The sequence below is a fragment of the Lissotriton helveticus genome, chromosome 7 (genome assembly GCF_964261635.1).
Source record: "Lissotriton helveticus chromosome 7, aLisHel1.1, whole genome shotgun sequence".
Lineage (NCBI taxonomy): Eukaryota > Metazoa > Chordata > Amphibia > Caudata > Salamandridae > Lissotriton > Lissotriton helveticus.
This window is the reverse complement of record NC_136068.1, coordinates 1,894,020,246-1,894,033,665: the sequence shown is the minus strand read 5'-3', so window position 1 is coordinate 1,894,033,665 and position 13,420 is coordinate 1,894,020,246.

Below are 13,420 nucleotides of genomic sequence, written 5' to 3'. Positions count from 1 at the left end.
ACCCGGGACGACCGACCCGGTGTGGGCAGTGTCAGGGGAGCGACTGGCTCACTCTGCCGGTCTCAGTGTATTAGGGGGCGCTTGTTAGTAATGCGTGTAACAGTTAAAGAACCGCAACCGCGGTATGGAAAACTTTCCTTCTTTGCAGGGGTATTAATCAAACACGCTACATAGACGTGTTAGCCTAGAACGGTGAAGTCCCGGAGCAATTGTAGCCGAGGCTCACCTAATTTACCGCAGCGCTTGTCCGTCTATTTCCTCTCCTCTGGCTGTCTGAACTGAAAGGAGCCGCCGCGCGGTGCCGGCGCTAAATGTTGCTGGAGGGCTCGCCCTGCTCTGGCCAATCAGGCACGAGTGGCCCAGGGGATAGGGAGAAAGAGTTGTTGTTTTGCGCTCTAAGGGCGCTGTTTCCGAGCAAAGGAACTTGAGTGCATTCAGAAAATGGAGAGAGACAAAGTCGGTGGTTGCTCATTGATCTGGTGTGAACCGGCAAGTAAACGTGGTGCATTCCATTGTCTACATTTGCCCTTACTGCAAAGTCCAAAAGGCATTGTGTCTAATTTATCAGGGAAGTAACCACATAAGCCACTGGGGGCGGCACGATTCGGTGTCATCATTTTGGTTCTGAGATAATGAAACACAGCCAGATCCAGGACATCACTTCATTACGTGTAAGCATTGTTGGGAATGTACAGAGGTGGTGGAACATCACCAGAGCCAGGACCTCAATTCATTATGTGTAAACATTGGTAAAATTGTACATTCGGTCAAGTGTAAAAGACCAATATATAAACACATCATTCTATAGCATTGATTGACGCGATGTAATACAGTGTACATGACAATGAATATTCAAGGCAAAGGCATCATTAAAGCCTACATAAAGGCATTCAGTAGTTGGATTAATCCGGATCTAGAAGGGCCACTGGTAAAATTGTACATTCGGTCAAGTGTAAAAGACCAATATATAAACACATCCTTCTATAACATTGATTGACGCGATGTAATACAGTGTACATGACAATGGGTATTCAAGGCAAAGGCATCATTATAGCCTACATAAAGGCATTCAGTAGTTGGATTAATCCGGATCTAGAAGGGCCATCTGGGAGAAAGTGGTTTCCAGTTCATTGAGGCCCCTTTGTACAGAGTCAAAAAATTGCATCCACTTGCATTCACGCACATTGAGGATAGAGTTGAGATTACCACCCCGTGGGCCCAGTGTGATTTTCTCAATAACCACCCACTTGATTGATTCAGGTGTATGTGAGTGCTCCTGGAAATGCTCTACAAGGGGGGCTCCCACAGTTTTGCACCTTATTCTGCTGCAATGTTGTAGCACACGGTTCTTTATCTTTTGCTTAGTCTGGCCTATATACATCATACCACAGGGGCAAAAGATTGCGTAGATCACCCCTTCGGTGTTGCAGTTTGTGAAGGTTTTCAAGGGCACGGACAGACCATTGTGTGTTACTGTTCCAGTCTCTAGGCACAGTTGACAGGCCTTACAGCTTCCGCATTTATGGTTTCCCACGATGGCCGGAAGGTTCCACATTGATTGTATTGTGGGGGCAGTCGGGCTTTCTAACATGGAGCATACTACCGAGTCTCTAATGCTCTTTGCTTTCCTGAAAGCATGCATTGGTAGATTGGGCATCTGGAGGGTCTTTGCTACAATATTCCAGTACTTATTCACTATCTTACGTACTGCATTGCTTTTACAGCAGTAGGTGGTCACACAAATCATCCTTTCCTCCAGTGGTTGGCGCACCTTTGGTGTCAGCAAGGATTCTCTATCGCTGAACCACGCCCTTTTCCGCGCCCTCTTGACAAGCCTCTTCGGGTATCCTCTTTCAATGAGTCGGAGGATCAATCCATCAGATTCATGAAAAAAGTCATCTTTCATCGTGCAGTTCCTCCGGATCCTGAGGAATTGTCCGAAGGGTAGGTTGTCTCGAAGGGCCCGGGTGTGATGACTAGAGTACTGCAGCAGGGTGTTTCTTTCTGTCGGTTTCCTGTACAAGGTGGTAAAAAGGACTCCCTCACTTTCCTTAATGGTTATATCTAGAAAGTCAATGGACTCATTACTGCAGGTGCTGGTGAACTGGATGTCGCTGGATTGAGCATTAAGCCAGTGCGTGAAAGCCTCCAATTCTTGCTTGTCACCTTCCCATATCATCAGTATATCGTCTATATACCGACGGTACTCCACAATTCTCTCATGGTATGGATTGTTGGAACAAAGGACCCTATGTTGTTCGTATTCGTTCATGTAGAGTATTGCCAGATCTGGGGCAAAGGCCGCCCCCATAGCCACTCCTTTCATCTGCATGAAAAAGTCATCTTGGAATAGAAAGAAGTTTTTAGTCATAGCAATCTCAAGTAAATCAGAGATGAATTCAGTTGGGACTTCCGCTGGTTGTGGACGGGATTCCAAAGCCCTTCGTATGGTTATCAAGGCTGGTTCTTGAGGAATGCTCGTGTATAAAGACACGATGTCCATAGTTACCAGTAATTGTTTCTGTTTGTCAAAAGGGCGTTGGTCTATCAAGTTGATCACCTGCATCGTGTCTCTCAAATAGGTGTCAGTGTCTTCTGCCAAAGGCTTCAGGAACACACGATTTATGTACTACCGAAAGTCCACAAGAACCCCACCAAACCACCAGGAAGACCGATTATATCGGGATGTGGGTCTATCCTCGAACCCCTCTGCAAGTATATAGATGTGTTCCTGAAGCCTTTGGCAGAAGACACTGACACCTATTTGAGAGACACGATGCAGGTGATCAACTTGATAGACCAACGCCCTTTTGACAAACAGAAACAATTACTGGTAACTATGGACATCGTGTCTTTATACACGAGCATTCCTCAAGAACCAGCCTTGATAACCATACGAAGGGCTTTGGAATCCCGTCCACAACCAGCGGAAGTCCCAACTGAATTCATCTCTGATTTACTTGAGATTGCTATGACTAAAAACTTCTTTCTATTCCAAGATGACTTTTTCATGCAGATGAAAGGAGTGGCTATGGGGGCGGCCTTTGCCCCAGATCTGGCAATACTCTACATGAACGAATACGAACAACATAGGGTCCTTTGTTCCAACAATCCATACCATGAGAGAATTGTGGAGTACCGTCGGTATATAGACGATATACTGATGATATGGGAAGGTGACAAGCAAGAATTGGAGGCTTTCACGCACTGGCTTAATGCTCAATCCAGCGACATCCAGTTCACCAGCACCTGCAGTAATGAGTCCATTGACTTTCTAGATATAACCATTAAGGAAAGTGAGGGAGTCCTTTTTACCACCTTGTACAGGAAACCGACAGAAAGAAACACCCTGCTGCAGTACTCTAGTCATCACACCCGGGCCCTTCGAGACAACCTACCCTTCGGACAATTCCTCAGGATCCGGAGGAACTGCACGATGAAAGATGACTTTTTTCATGAATCTGATGGATTGATCCTCCGACTCATTGAAAGAGGATACCCGAAGAGGCTTGTCAAGAGGGCGCGGAAAAGGGCGTGGTTCAGCGATAGAGAATCCTTGCTGACACCAAAGGTGCGCCAACCACTGGAGGAAAGGATGATTTGTGTGACCACCTACTGCTGTAAAAGCAATGCAGTACGTAAGATAGTGAATAAGTACTGGAATATTGTAGCAAAGACCCTCCAGATGCCCAATCTACCAATGCATGCTTTCAGGAAAGCAAAGAGCATTAGAGACTCGGTAGTATGCTCCATGTTAGAAAGCCCGACTGCCCCCACAATACAATCAATGTGGAACCTTCCGGCCATCGTGGGAAACCATAAATGCGGAAGCTGTAAGGCCTGTCAACTGTGCCTAGAGACTGGAACAGTAACACACAATGGTCTGTCCGTGCCCTTGAAAACCTTCACAAACTGCAACACCGAAGGGGTGATCTACGCAATCTTTTGCCCCTGTGGTATGATGTATATAGGCCAGACTAAGCAAAAGATAAAGAACCGTGTGCTACAACATTGCAGCAGAATAAGGTGCAAAACTGTGGGAGCCCCCCTTGTAGAGCATTTCCAGGAGCACTCACATACACCTGAATCAATCAAGTGGGTGGTTATTGAGAAAATCACACTGGGCCCACGGGGTGGTAATCTCAACTCTATCCTCAATGTGCGTGAATGCAAGTGGATGCAATTTTTTGACTCTGTACAAAGGGGCCTCAATGAACTGGAAACCACTTTCTCCCAGATGGCCCTTCTAGATCCGGATTAATCCAACTACTGAATGCCTTTATGTAGGCTATAATGATGCCTTTGCCTTGAATACCCATTGTCATGTACACTGTATTACATCGCGTCAATCAATGTTATAGAAGGATGTGTTTATATATTGGTCTTTTACACTTGACCGAATGTACAATTTTACCAGTGGCCCTTCTAGATCCGGATTAATCCAACTACTGAATGCCTTTATGTAGGCTTTAATGATGCCTTTGCCTTGAATATTCATTGTCATGTACACTGTATTACATCGCGTCAATCAATGCTATAGAATGATGTGTTTATATATTGGTCTTTTACACTTGACCGAATGTACAATTTTACCAATGTTTACACATAATGAATTGAGGTCCTGGCTCTGGTGATGTTCCACCACCTCTGTACATTCCCAACAATGCTTACACGTAATGAAGTGATGTCCTGGATCTGGCTGTGTTTCATTATCTCAGAACCAAAATGATGACACCGAATCGTGCCGCCCCCAGTGGCTTATGTGGTTACTTCCCTGATAAATTAGACACAATGCCTTTTGGACTTTGCAGTAAGGGCAAATGTAGACAATGGAATGCACCACGTTTACTTGCCGGTTCACACCAGATCAATGAGCAACCACCGACTTTGTCTCTCTCCATTTTCTGAATGCACTCAAGTTCCTTTGCTCGGAAACAGCGCCCTTAGAGCGCAAAACAACAACTCTTTCTCCCTATCCCCTGGGCCACTCGTGCCTGATTGGCCAGAGCAGGGCGAGCCCTCCAGCAACATTTAGCGCCGGCACCGCGCGGCGGCTCCTTTCAGTTCAGACAGCCAGAGGAGAGGAAATAGACGGACAAGCGCTGCGGTAAATTAGGTGAGCCTCGGCTACAATTGCTCCGGGACTTCACCGTTCTAGGCTAACACGTCTATGTAGCGTGTTTGATTAATACCCCTGCAAAGAAGGAAAGTTTTCCATACCGCGGTTGCGGTTCTTTAACTGTTACACGCATTACTAACAAGCGCCCCCTAATACACTGAGACCGGCAGAGTGAGCCAGTCGCTCCCCTGACACTGCCCACACCGGGTCGGTCGTCCCGGGTTCCCCGGGTTTTAGATCAATGTTGCCAAGTTTACACGGCCACATCGCGCGAGTTTTAAACCATCCCCTCTCGCTTTGTGTCCCTTTAACAATTATCGATCTAAAGGACATTCACGCCATACGCGTGATACTGCGCCTTTTAGTAAACCCCTCGCTGGGATGTTGGGTGAATTAATGCTGTTCCACGCATAATACAGAGACCCAATTTTTCCCTCCATTTTTCCCTCTAGAGTCATAAGGCCCTCTTTCCGTTCTAACTGCGCTCATTATGAGACTATCAATCTGAATTTTTGGCGCGCCCTAACAGATTAACTCCTTTACTAAGTGTGGTGCCCTACCTCTTTTGCAGAGACATACGACGTTCCACCACGGACCGGCTGGTCCAGTGGACAACAATTCCATGCATCCTGAATGAAAAGCTCCTAGTAAGTTCTCTCCCTTTTACGATTGATTACAGTGTGACTCTGGTGTCTCACCTAATGTGGGCCAGCGCACTGTACTTACACTGTTTTACTTAATTACAGACCTCTCGCACCAGAAAGGAACCTTGGAAGGTCCCCAGGCTGCAGGCCCAAACGGGCCTCATGCGAAGTAGGTAATGCTTCACGCAATTTCGAGTGCATTAATTATTGAATAGGAGTATGAGATACATTCATTACTTTCGCATTATTTATAGGCGCTCCTGTTATACCCCTACGTCCTGATGAAGACCCCATCCTGAGGTTCTGAATCACCCGTACCTGTCAGGGGTCGAAACGTCGACTATTGTTACTGTTCACTCTTCCAAACATAGGACCAAATAATGTATAACTACGGAACCTATGTTTGAGATTGTTTTTGGAACCCTTAGATCTGTATATAGGCTGTAAAGGCTTTTTCATTCTTCACTGTGATTTTAACTCAGTCACATCACCTTTACCCGGTCCCCACCTTCACCCCCACTTACCCATCCCTTCTAAATACCCTTTCTCTATGCACCTTGAGCGCATTGACACACTTTTGAATTCACTTATTATATAGAAATGTGTTGTCGCTGATATTGTCAATGCATTAATTGCAATATTATCCTACCATTGAGGATCAAATTTATGCAGTTCACAACTATAAAATGTGCTAAATAAATATGCACCGAACATATTGACCTGTTTTTTCGTCTGTTGAGCTACATTGGTGCCTTTGATAGAATGTTAATTTTTCATCTAGAAGAATAAGTGCTATTTTGAGATTATTCCTATTTTACATATCAGACTCCGACCACCTATACATGTACCTATTTAATTGACCTAGGTCAAGGAGTTCTTAGGGTCTACCCCGTTGTAACTCACTGGCTTCTGGTGGGGAGCGGTTGCCATGATTGCTCGCGGAATGACCACGACGGAGCTACGAGATGGTGGTGCTCTCATGCTGAAGCCAGCTTCAGTCTGAAACATCCAGAAACAAGGTGGGGCTTTCATCGTTTGGGAAAAAAAAAAAGTTTTCATCCAATGAAAAGTGTTGTTTTTAGGTCATATGATCAAGCCTTCCATCATTAGGAAACCAAAAGTAAAATGAACCAATGAAAAGTTTTATAAACAAGTCACATGACCTGTTATGCGGCATAGGGTATAAAATGCGGAGAAAATACGTTGGCACGTGAGGCGGCGTCAGTAGCGGACCGATGTGCGAATAGGCCGAAGGCAATACAACGCGCCAAGATCCGGATGGCACCGAGGTGGTGTCCAGCAAGTTGCAGCACTGGTGTGGCCATCCTACAATGCTGAAAGTCGCCGTGGGGCGCCCCGTTGGCCTGTGAGTTTGCGTCAGTAGCGGACCGATGTGCGAATAGGCCGAAGGCAGCACAACGCGCCAAGATCCGGATGGCACCGAGGTGGTGTCTAGTAAGTTGCCGCACTGGTGTGGCCATCCTACAATGTTGAAAGTCGGCGTGGGGCGCCCCGTTGGCCTGTGAGATGGCGGCAGTAGCGGACCGATGTGCGAATGGGGCCAAAGGCAGCGCAACAATATTTTCGGAATAGAAGACACCACAAGGCGCTGAGATGCCAAGATCCGGATGGCACCGAGGTGGTGTCTAGCAAGTTGTGGCACTGGTGTGGCCATCCTACAATGGTAAAAGTCGGCGTGGGGCACCCTGTTGGCCTGTGAGATGGTGTCAGTAGCGGACTGATGTGCGAATGGGGCCAAAGGCAGCGCAACAATATTTTCTGACTGACACCACAAGGCGCTGAGATGCCAAGATCCGGATGGCACCGAGGTGATGTCTAAGTTGCGGACCGATGTGCGAATGGGGTCAAAGGCAGCGCAACAATATTTTCTGTATGGAAGATACCACTAGGCGTTGAGATGCCAAGATCCGGATGGCACCGAGGTGATGTCTAGCAAGTTGCTGTACTGGTGTGGCCATCCTACAATGGTAAAAGTCGGCGTGGGGCGCCCTGTTGGCTTGTGAGATGGTGTCAGTTGCAGACCGATGTGCGAATGGGGCCAAAGGCAGCGCAACAATATTTTCTGTATGGAAGATACCACTAGGCGTTGAGATGCCAAGATCCGGATGGCACCGAGGTGATGTCTAGCAAGTTGCTGTACTGGTGTGGTCATCCTACAATGCTGAAACTCGGCGTGGGGCGCCCTATTAGCCTGTGAGATGGCGTCAGTAGCGGACCGATGTGTGAATGGGGCAAAGGTAGCGCAAAAATATTTTCTGAATAGAAGACACCACAAGGCGCTGAGATGCCAAGATCCGGATGGCACCGAGGTGGTGTCTAGTAAGGTGCACTGGTGTGGTCATCCTACAATGCTGAAACTCGGCGTGGGGCGCCCCATTAGTCTGTGAGATGGCGTCAGTAGCGGACCGATGTGCGAATAGGCCGAAGGCAGCACAACGCGCCAAGATCCGGATGTCACCGTGGTGGTTTCATAGTTGAGAGGCACTTCATCTGCAGTGGGGCGCCGAGATCCGGATGGCACCGAGGTGATGTCTAGCAAGTTGCTGTACTGGTGTGGTCATCCTACAATGCTGAAACTCGGCGTGGGGCGCCCCATTAGCCTGTGAGATGGCGTCAGTAGCGGACCGATGTGCGAATAGGCCGAAGGCAGCACAACGCGCCAAGATCCGGATGTCACCGTGGTGGTTTCATAGTTGAGAGGCACTTCATCTGCAGTGGGGCGCCGAGATCCGGATGGCACCGAGGTGATGTCTAGCAAGTTGCTGCACTGGTGTGGTCATCCTACAATGCTGAAACTCGGCGTGGGGCGCCCCATTAGCCTGTGAGATGGCGTCAGTAGCGGACCGATGTGCGAATGGGGCCAAAGGCAGCGCAACAATATTTTCTGAAGAGAAGACACCAAAAGGCGCTGAGATTCCAAGATCCGGATGGCACTGAGGTGGTGTCTAGCAAGCTATGCAGTTGAGTTGTGTGCGCACTTGCGGCGAATAGGTCGAAGGCAGCATAACAATGTTTTCTGAATAGAAGACACCACAAGGCGTTGAGATTCGGTTACCACCGAGGTGATGTCTAGCAAGTTGCCGCACTGGTGTGGCCATCCTACAATACTGCTCCGAATAACGGCGTGGGGTGCCCGAAGGGGGGGGGGGAGGCGGCGTGAACGGGCCTTCCTAGGTGGAGGCTCGTCTGCTGTAGTGGGGCGCCCCTTTACCGTTTCAGTTGCCATTCAGCTGAGTTTCGGCTGCTCTTGATGCTACAGCGACAGGCGGCTGCAACAGGACTCTCAAAATGGCGGCCTGTTCTTTGGATTTGGGCCTGGTCCACTAAAATGGCCCTGGGACACCTTAGAACTCGGACGCTCGATTTTTTTTTCCTTTCCTGTACATGCAAAAAAAGGTAAATGCCCGGTACGTTACACGCTTCATCTGCCACGATGAACTCTCCAGAGGAATCGAAAAAATATATAGTTATGGTAACTATACCATGCATCGTCATATGGAGAGGTGGCACCAATTAATTATAGTGCTGCATAAAAGAGAGATTTGGAGGAGAACCCCTGACCTGCTAGTACATTCATCAAAGAAGTGGCACTGACAGCATCAGAGGCAAGGGAAACGGTCCCAAATATTTAGAAGAACTTTGGAAAGATTAAAATGACATGTTTAGATTGTGGCAAATTAATTTCATGTGGACAGATGAGTGTTACTCTAATAAATACAGCATATGAACATCATCATAGTCGATGGTTGGTAGAGACATTTTGACTATATCCTGGACCTGCCCGTCCTCGCCCAAAATGGCGCCGGATTAAATGGGACTCGTAACTCCTTGTTGTGTACTGGTTGCAGAACCTTGAAATCACGAGATACGTATGCAGTTTTGAAGCACATGGCGGGCGGGGACGAGAATTGATTGAATATTTCGACATCCCTATTGATATTAAGTTCTGATGTGTTATTGATTACTGTACTATTGAAAGTTCGAATTAACGTCACCCATGGTACTTGCCCGCAAATGTATATCTAGATAATTTTATTGTAACTGGCCCTGTCGTATTTTAATTATAAAATGTACATCCACCGATTCCGTAACTGTTAGACACCTTAGTTCTTGCAACCTAATGGCCCGCCCGTTACGTTCCTCTACAGTGTAAATGTCTACTCATCATATACGATTACAGTTTGCTCCGTGGCCGGCCCACGTGGTTATAGGCTCGTATTTGTATAATGAAATTTTCACAATAAAGGTTTTTAAAAGAAAACATGGTAGTAGTATATACATTGGTAAAGTTTTTAATAATAGTCACTGTTTTAGAATCATTAAAAGGCAAGTGAAATAAAGCAGACCAATTACATGAAGGGTAAAAGGTATAATACGAAGGAACGCAGTAAAGATAAATGGTCAAGGGCTGTTGTGTTTTCTATTCCTGCAACATAAAGTGATCGATAAGAATCTCATATTCAGGCGTATCGGCGACTAAGACAGCAGGTCGACCCTCTTTTGCTCAACGGCTCCGTCATGGGACGAAGAAACGCTCTTTTTCTCGAAAAAAGAATATATTTTACTTGCAGGACAGTTGTAAATTTTCGGGGAAAGTACATTAGCCTGGAACATTATAACATATATTTAAGAAAAAATAATGTTCGGAAGTAATAAAAAGCGTAATTTTTAGGTCATATGACCAAGCCTTTCATCATTAGAATAAGAAAAGTAAAATGAACCAATGAAAAGTTTTATTAACAAGTCACATGACTTGTTATGCTTACGTTACGCGCTGCGCGCCCCGGATGACTTCCGGATGCGCTAACGCGGCGCGTCATATGACGCATTACGCGACAACGCAGGTCCAGAATATAGTCAAAATGTCTCCACCAACCAGCGGTCGGAACACAACCCCTTTCAGCAGGCTAAATAGTTCTGTTAAATGACAACAGAAGGGACAGGCAACAAGAAACATCAGTCAAAGAGGGGAGGGCTAGTTCTTCTCTACCGGGTTACATTGGGGCGCTACCGGAACTGATCGAATTGGTAGTCTACAGTGTTTCTGGATGTTTCAGACTGAAGCTGGGGTTAGCATGAGAGCAGTACCATTTCGTAGCTCCGTCGTGGCCATTCCGCAACCAATCATGGCAGCCGCTCTTTATCGTTATTTTGGGCGGGGTGGGTGGCGGAGCCGAGCTGTTTTGCAGCCATCATTGTGTGGAGTTCAGTTCATTTCACTAGTTTTGTATTTGTCATGAGGGGTTGTTCCTAATGTTTCTATTTTAGCGAGGTCAAAAAGAGATCCCGTTAGTGGCCTACTGATTTTGCTCGATTCCTTTTCTTTTTTTTTTACACGATTTTTCGTTATCTGCAAAGACTAAACAGAGTATTGCGGCTCTGTGTTTGTTTGTAAATAGAGAATGAACCAAAGAGAACCAATTCTAAAACAGTAAATACTTGGATAACAATCAATCAAATGGAGAGAGAAGCAGGCACGACGTATTACAACGGGGGCAAAGGCCTTCGTTAACTACCCTTCACTATGTGCAAAGAGAGAGTACTCCTAATAGAAATGAGGGGGGGGGGCACCATTCAAAGCAGATCAGTGTGCATAAACACGAAAATGTTTTCACTTACCACGTACTTGACATTCGACAGCTTATGATATTTGCTATTAAAAAACCATTGAAATTCACTGAAAAAACCATAGGTTATAGACCATATATAGTTAGGAATTAGCATTTACAAAACCTTGAAAATTCACTGAAAAAACCATAGGTTATAGACCATATATAGTTAGGAATTAGCATTTAAAAAACCTTATTTTACTCACACAAAACCATTGAAATTCCATATATAGTTAGTTGCACTAACTATATATCGCGCACCTGCAATCCACTGCTGATGATGTCACATATTACATCATTCATGACATGGTCAGTGACATCACTGATGACATCACTGATGACATCTCAAATGACATCACTGATGACATCACTGATGACATCTCATTTGACATCAATGACCACATCACTGATGATATCATTCATGTGACAATACAATGCATCTCCTCACATTTTAATATAACCTCTGTTTCACCCAGTGTTAAATACAGAGTATAATTTTTGAAACCATTGACACACCAATACTAGTTACTACATATGTACTCACTGATTCCTACGTCTACACACACATTCACTCATTCACCCATACAATCATTCATACATACAATCACTCATCTTTACAACACTATCATATGCACTCATACACCTATACAGACACTCACACTCTGCCACTCATCCATGGAGTTACTCACACACCTAGTCAGTCCTGTAAAGAATCAATCACACTTCCATTTTCTTGTCTATACAGTTAAACATAGAGCACCTTACATTTTCAAACATATACTAACACATACTTACCTTGTTATACAATCATTGATATAAGTACACATTGATCTGCACAGAGTCACACACCTCCCAGCCAGCCACACACACACTCAGTCTCCCATACAAATACTTGGACAATCAATCAGTAACCCATATAGTTAATCATATAGCTACTGATCAACACATGCAGCAGTTTACAGAACAACAGACATAATGATGCACAAATTAAGACACTTTAGTCACTAACCCATGCACTCAGTGAGACACATTTAATCACTCACTCATACATTCAGTCATGCACCTACTAAATCCTTTGTCCAGACACTTATACTTCCACTCATTCTTCAATATGTAAGACACATTTTAACTTTACAGAAACATACAGTCACTGGATGTTGTCATCAGTGATGTCATCAGTGATGTCATTTGAGATGTCATCAGTGATGTCATCAGTGATGTCACTGACCATGTCATGAATGATGTAATATGTGACATCATCAGCAGTGGATTGCAGGTGCGCGATATTAAGGGGTCGATCAGGATGGCGGACGGAAGAGCCACCGCGGCCCTGGAGTAGGCGGAAAAAGCCTTTTCCGTGTCCGCCTGCCGCGGATACTCCGTCCGCCATATCAGGATAGGAAAACGTGTCAAATTTCCGTCCGCGACGGAAAAGCACGCTCCGCCGGCCAACTACACACGACCACGCGGCGGACGGAACACATCCGGACGCTCCGCCGTACGCACTGACGTCTAAGACCGTCCCCCAAATCAAGATGGCGGAAAACACACATAAAACCGCAGCGGAAAAACAACCTGTCTTAACACGGCGGAATCCCCACAGCGAACATAGGTGACACAGCCGAGATACCCACCGCAAGCTGACCACCACCATGGACCCGGCGCTACACGCTTTCCCGATGCTCTTCGCGATCCACCACGTCCTAGTCATGGCCTACTATGGACGACGACGCAGGTAAGGTACAAACCATTGGCTGTCTGGAGGGGAATACCAGCAAGGGACGTGACGTAGGGAGGGGGAGTGTCATGTTACCGAAACCACTGATGAGAAGCATATACGAATACACATTTGCAGTACGCAAGCAGGAATGGCAACGACAGACCACGAGACTTGATAGACTACCTTTATTGTCCAAAATAGGGGTCAAATCACAGTGTATGCGTGAGCATGGGCAGAGTGGGCACCAGAGCAGGTACAACATAGCAGGCAACGAGAGGGCAGCATGCAGTATCAGAGCATCAACAGG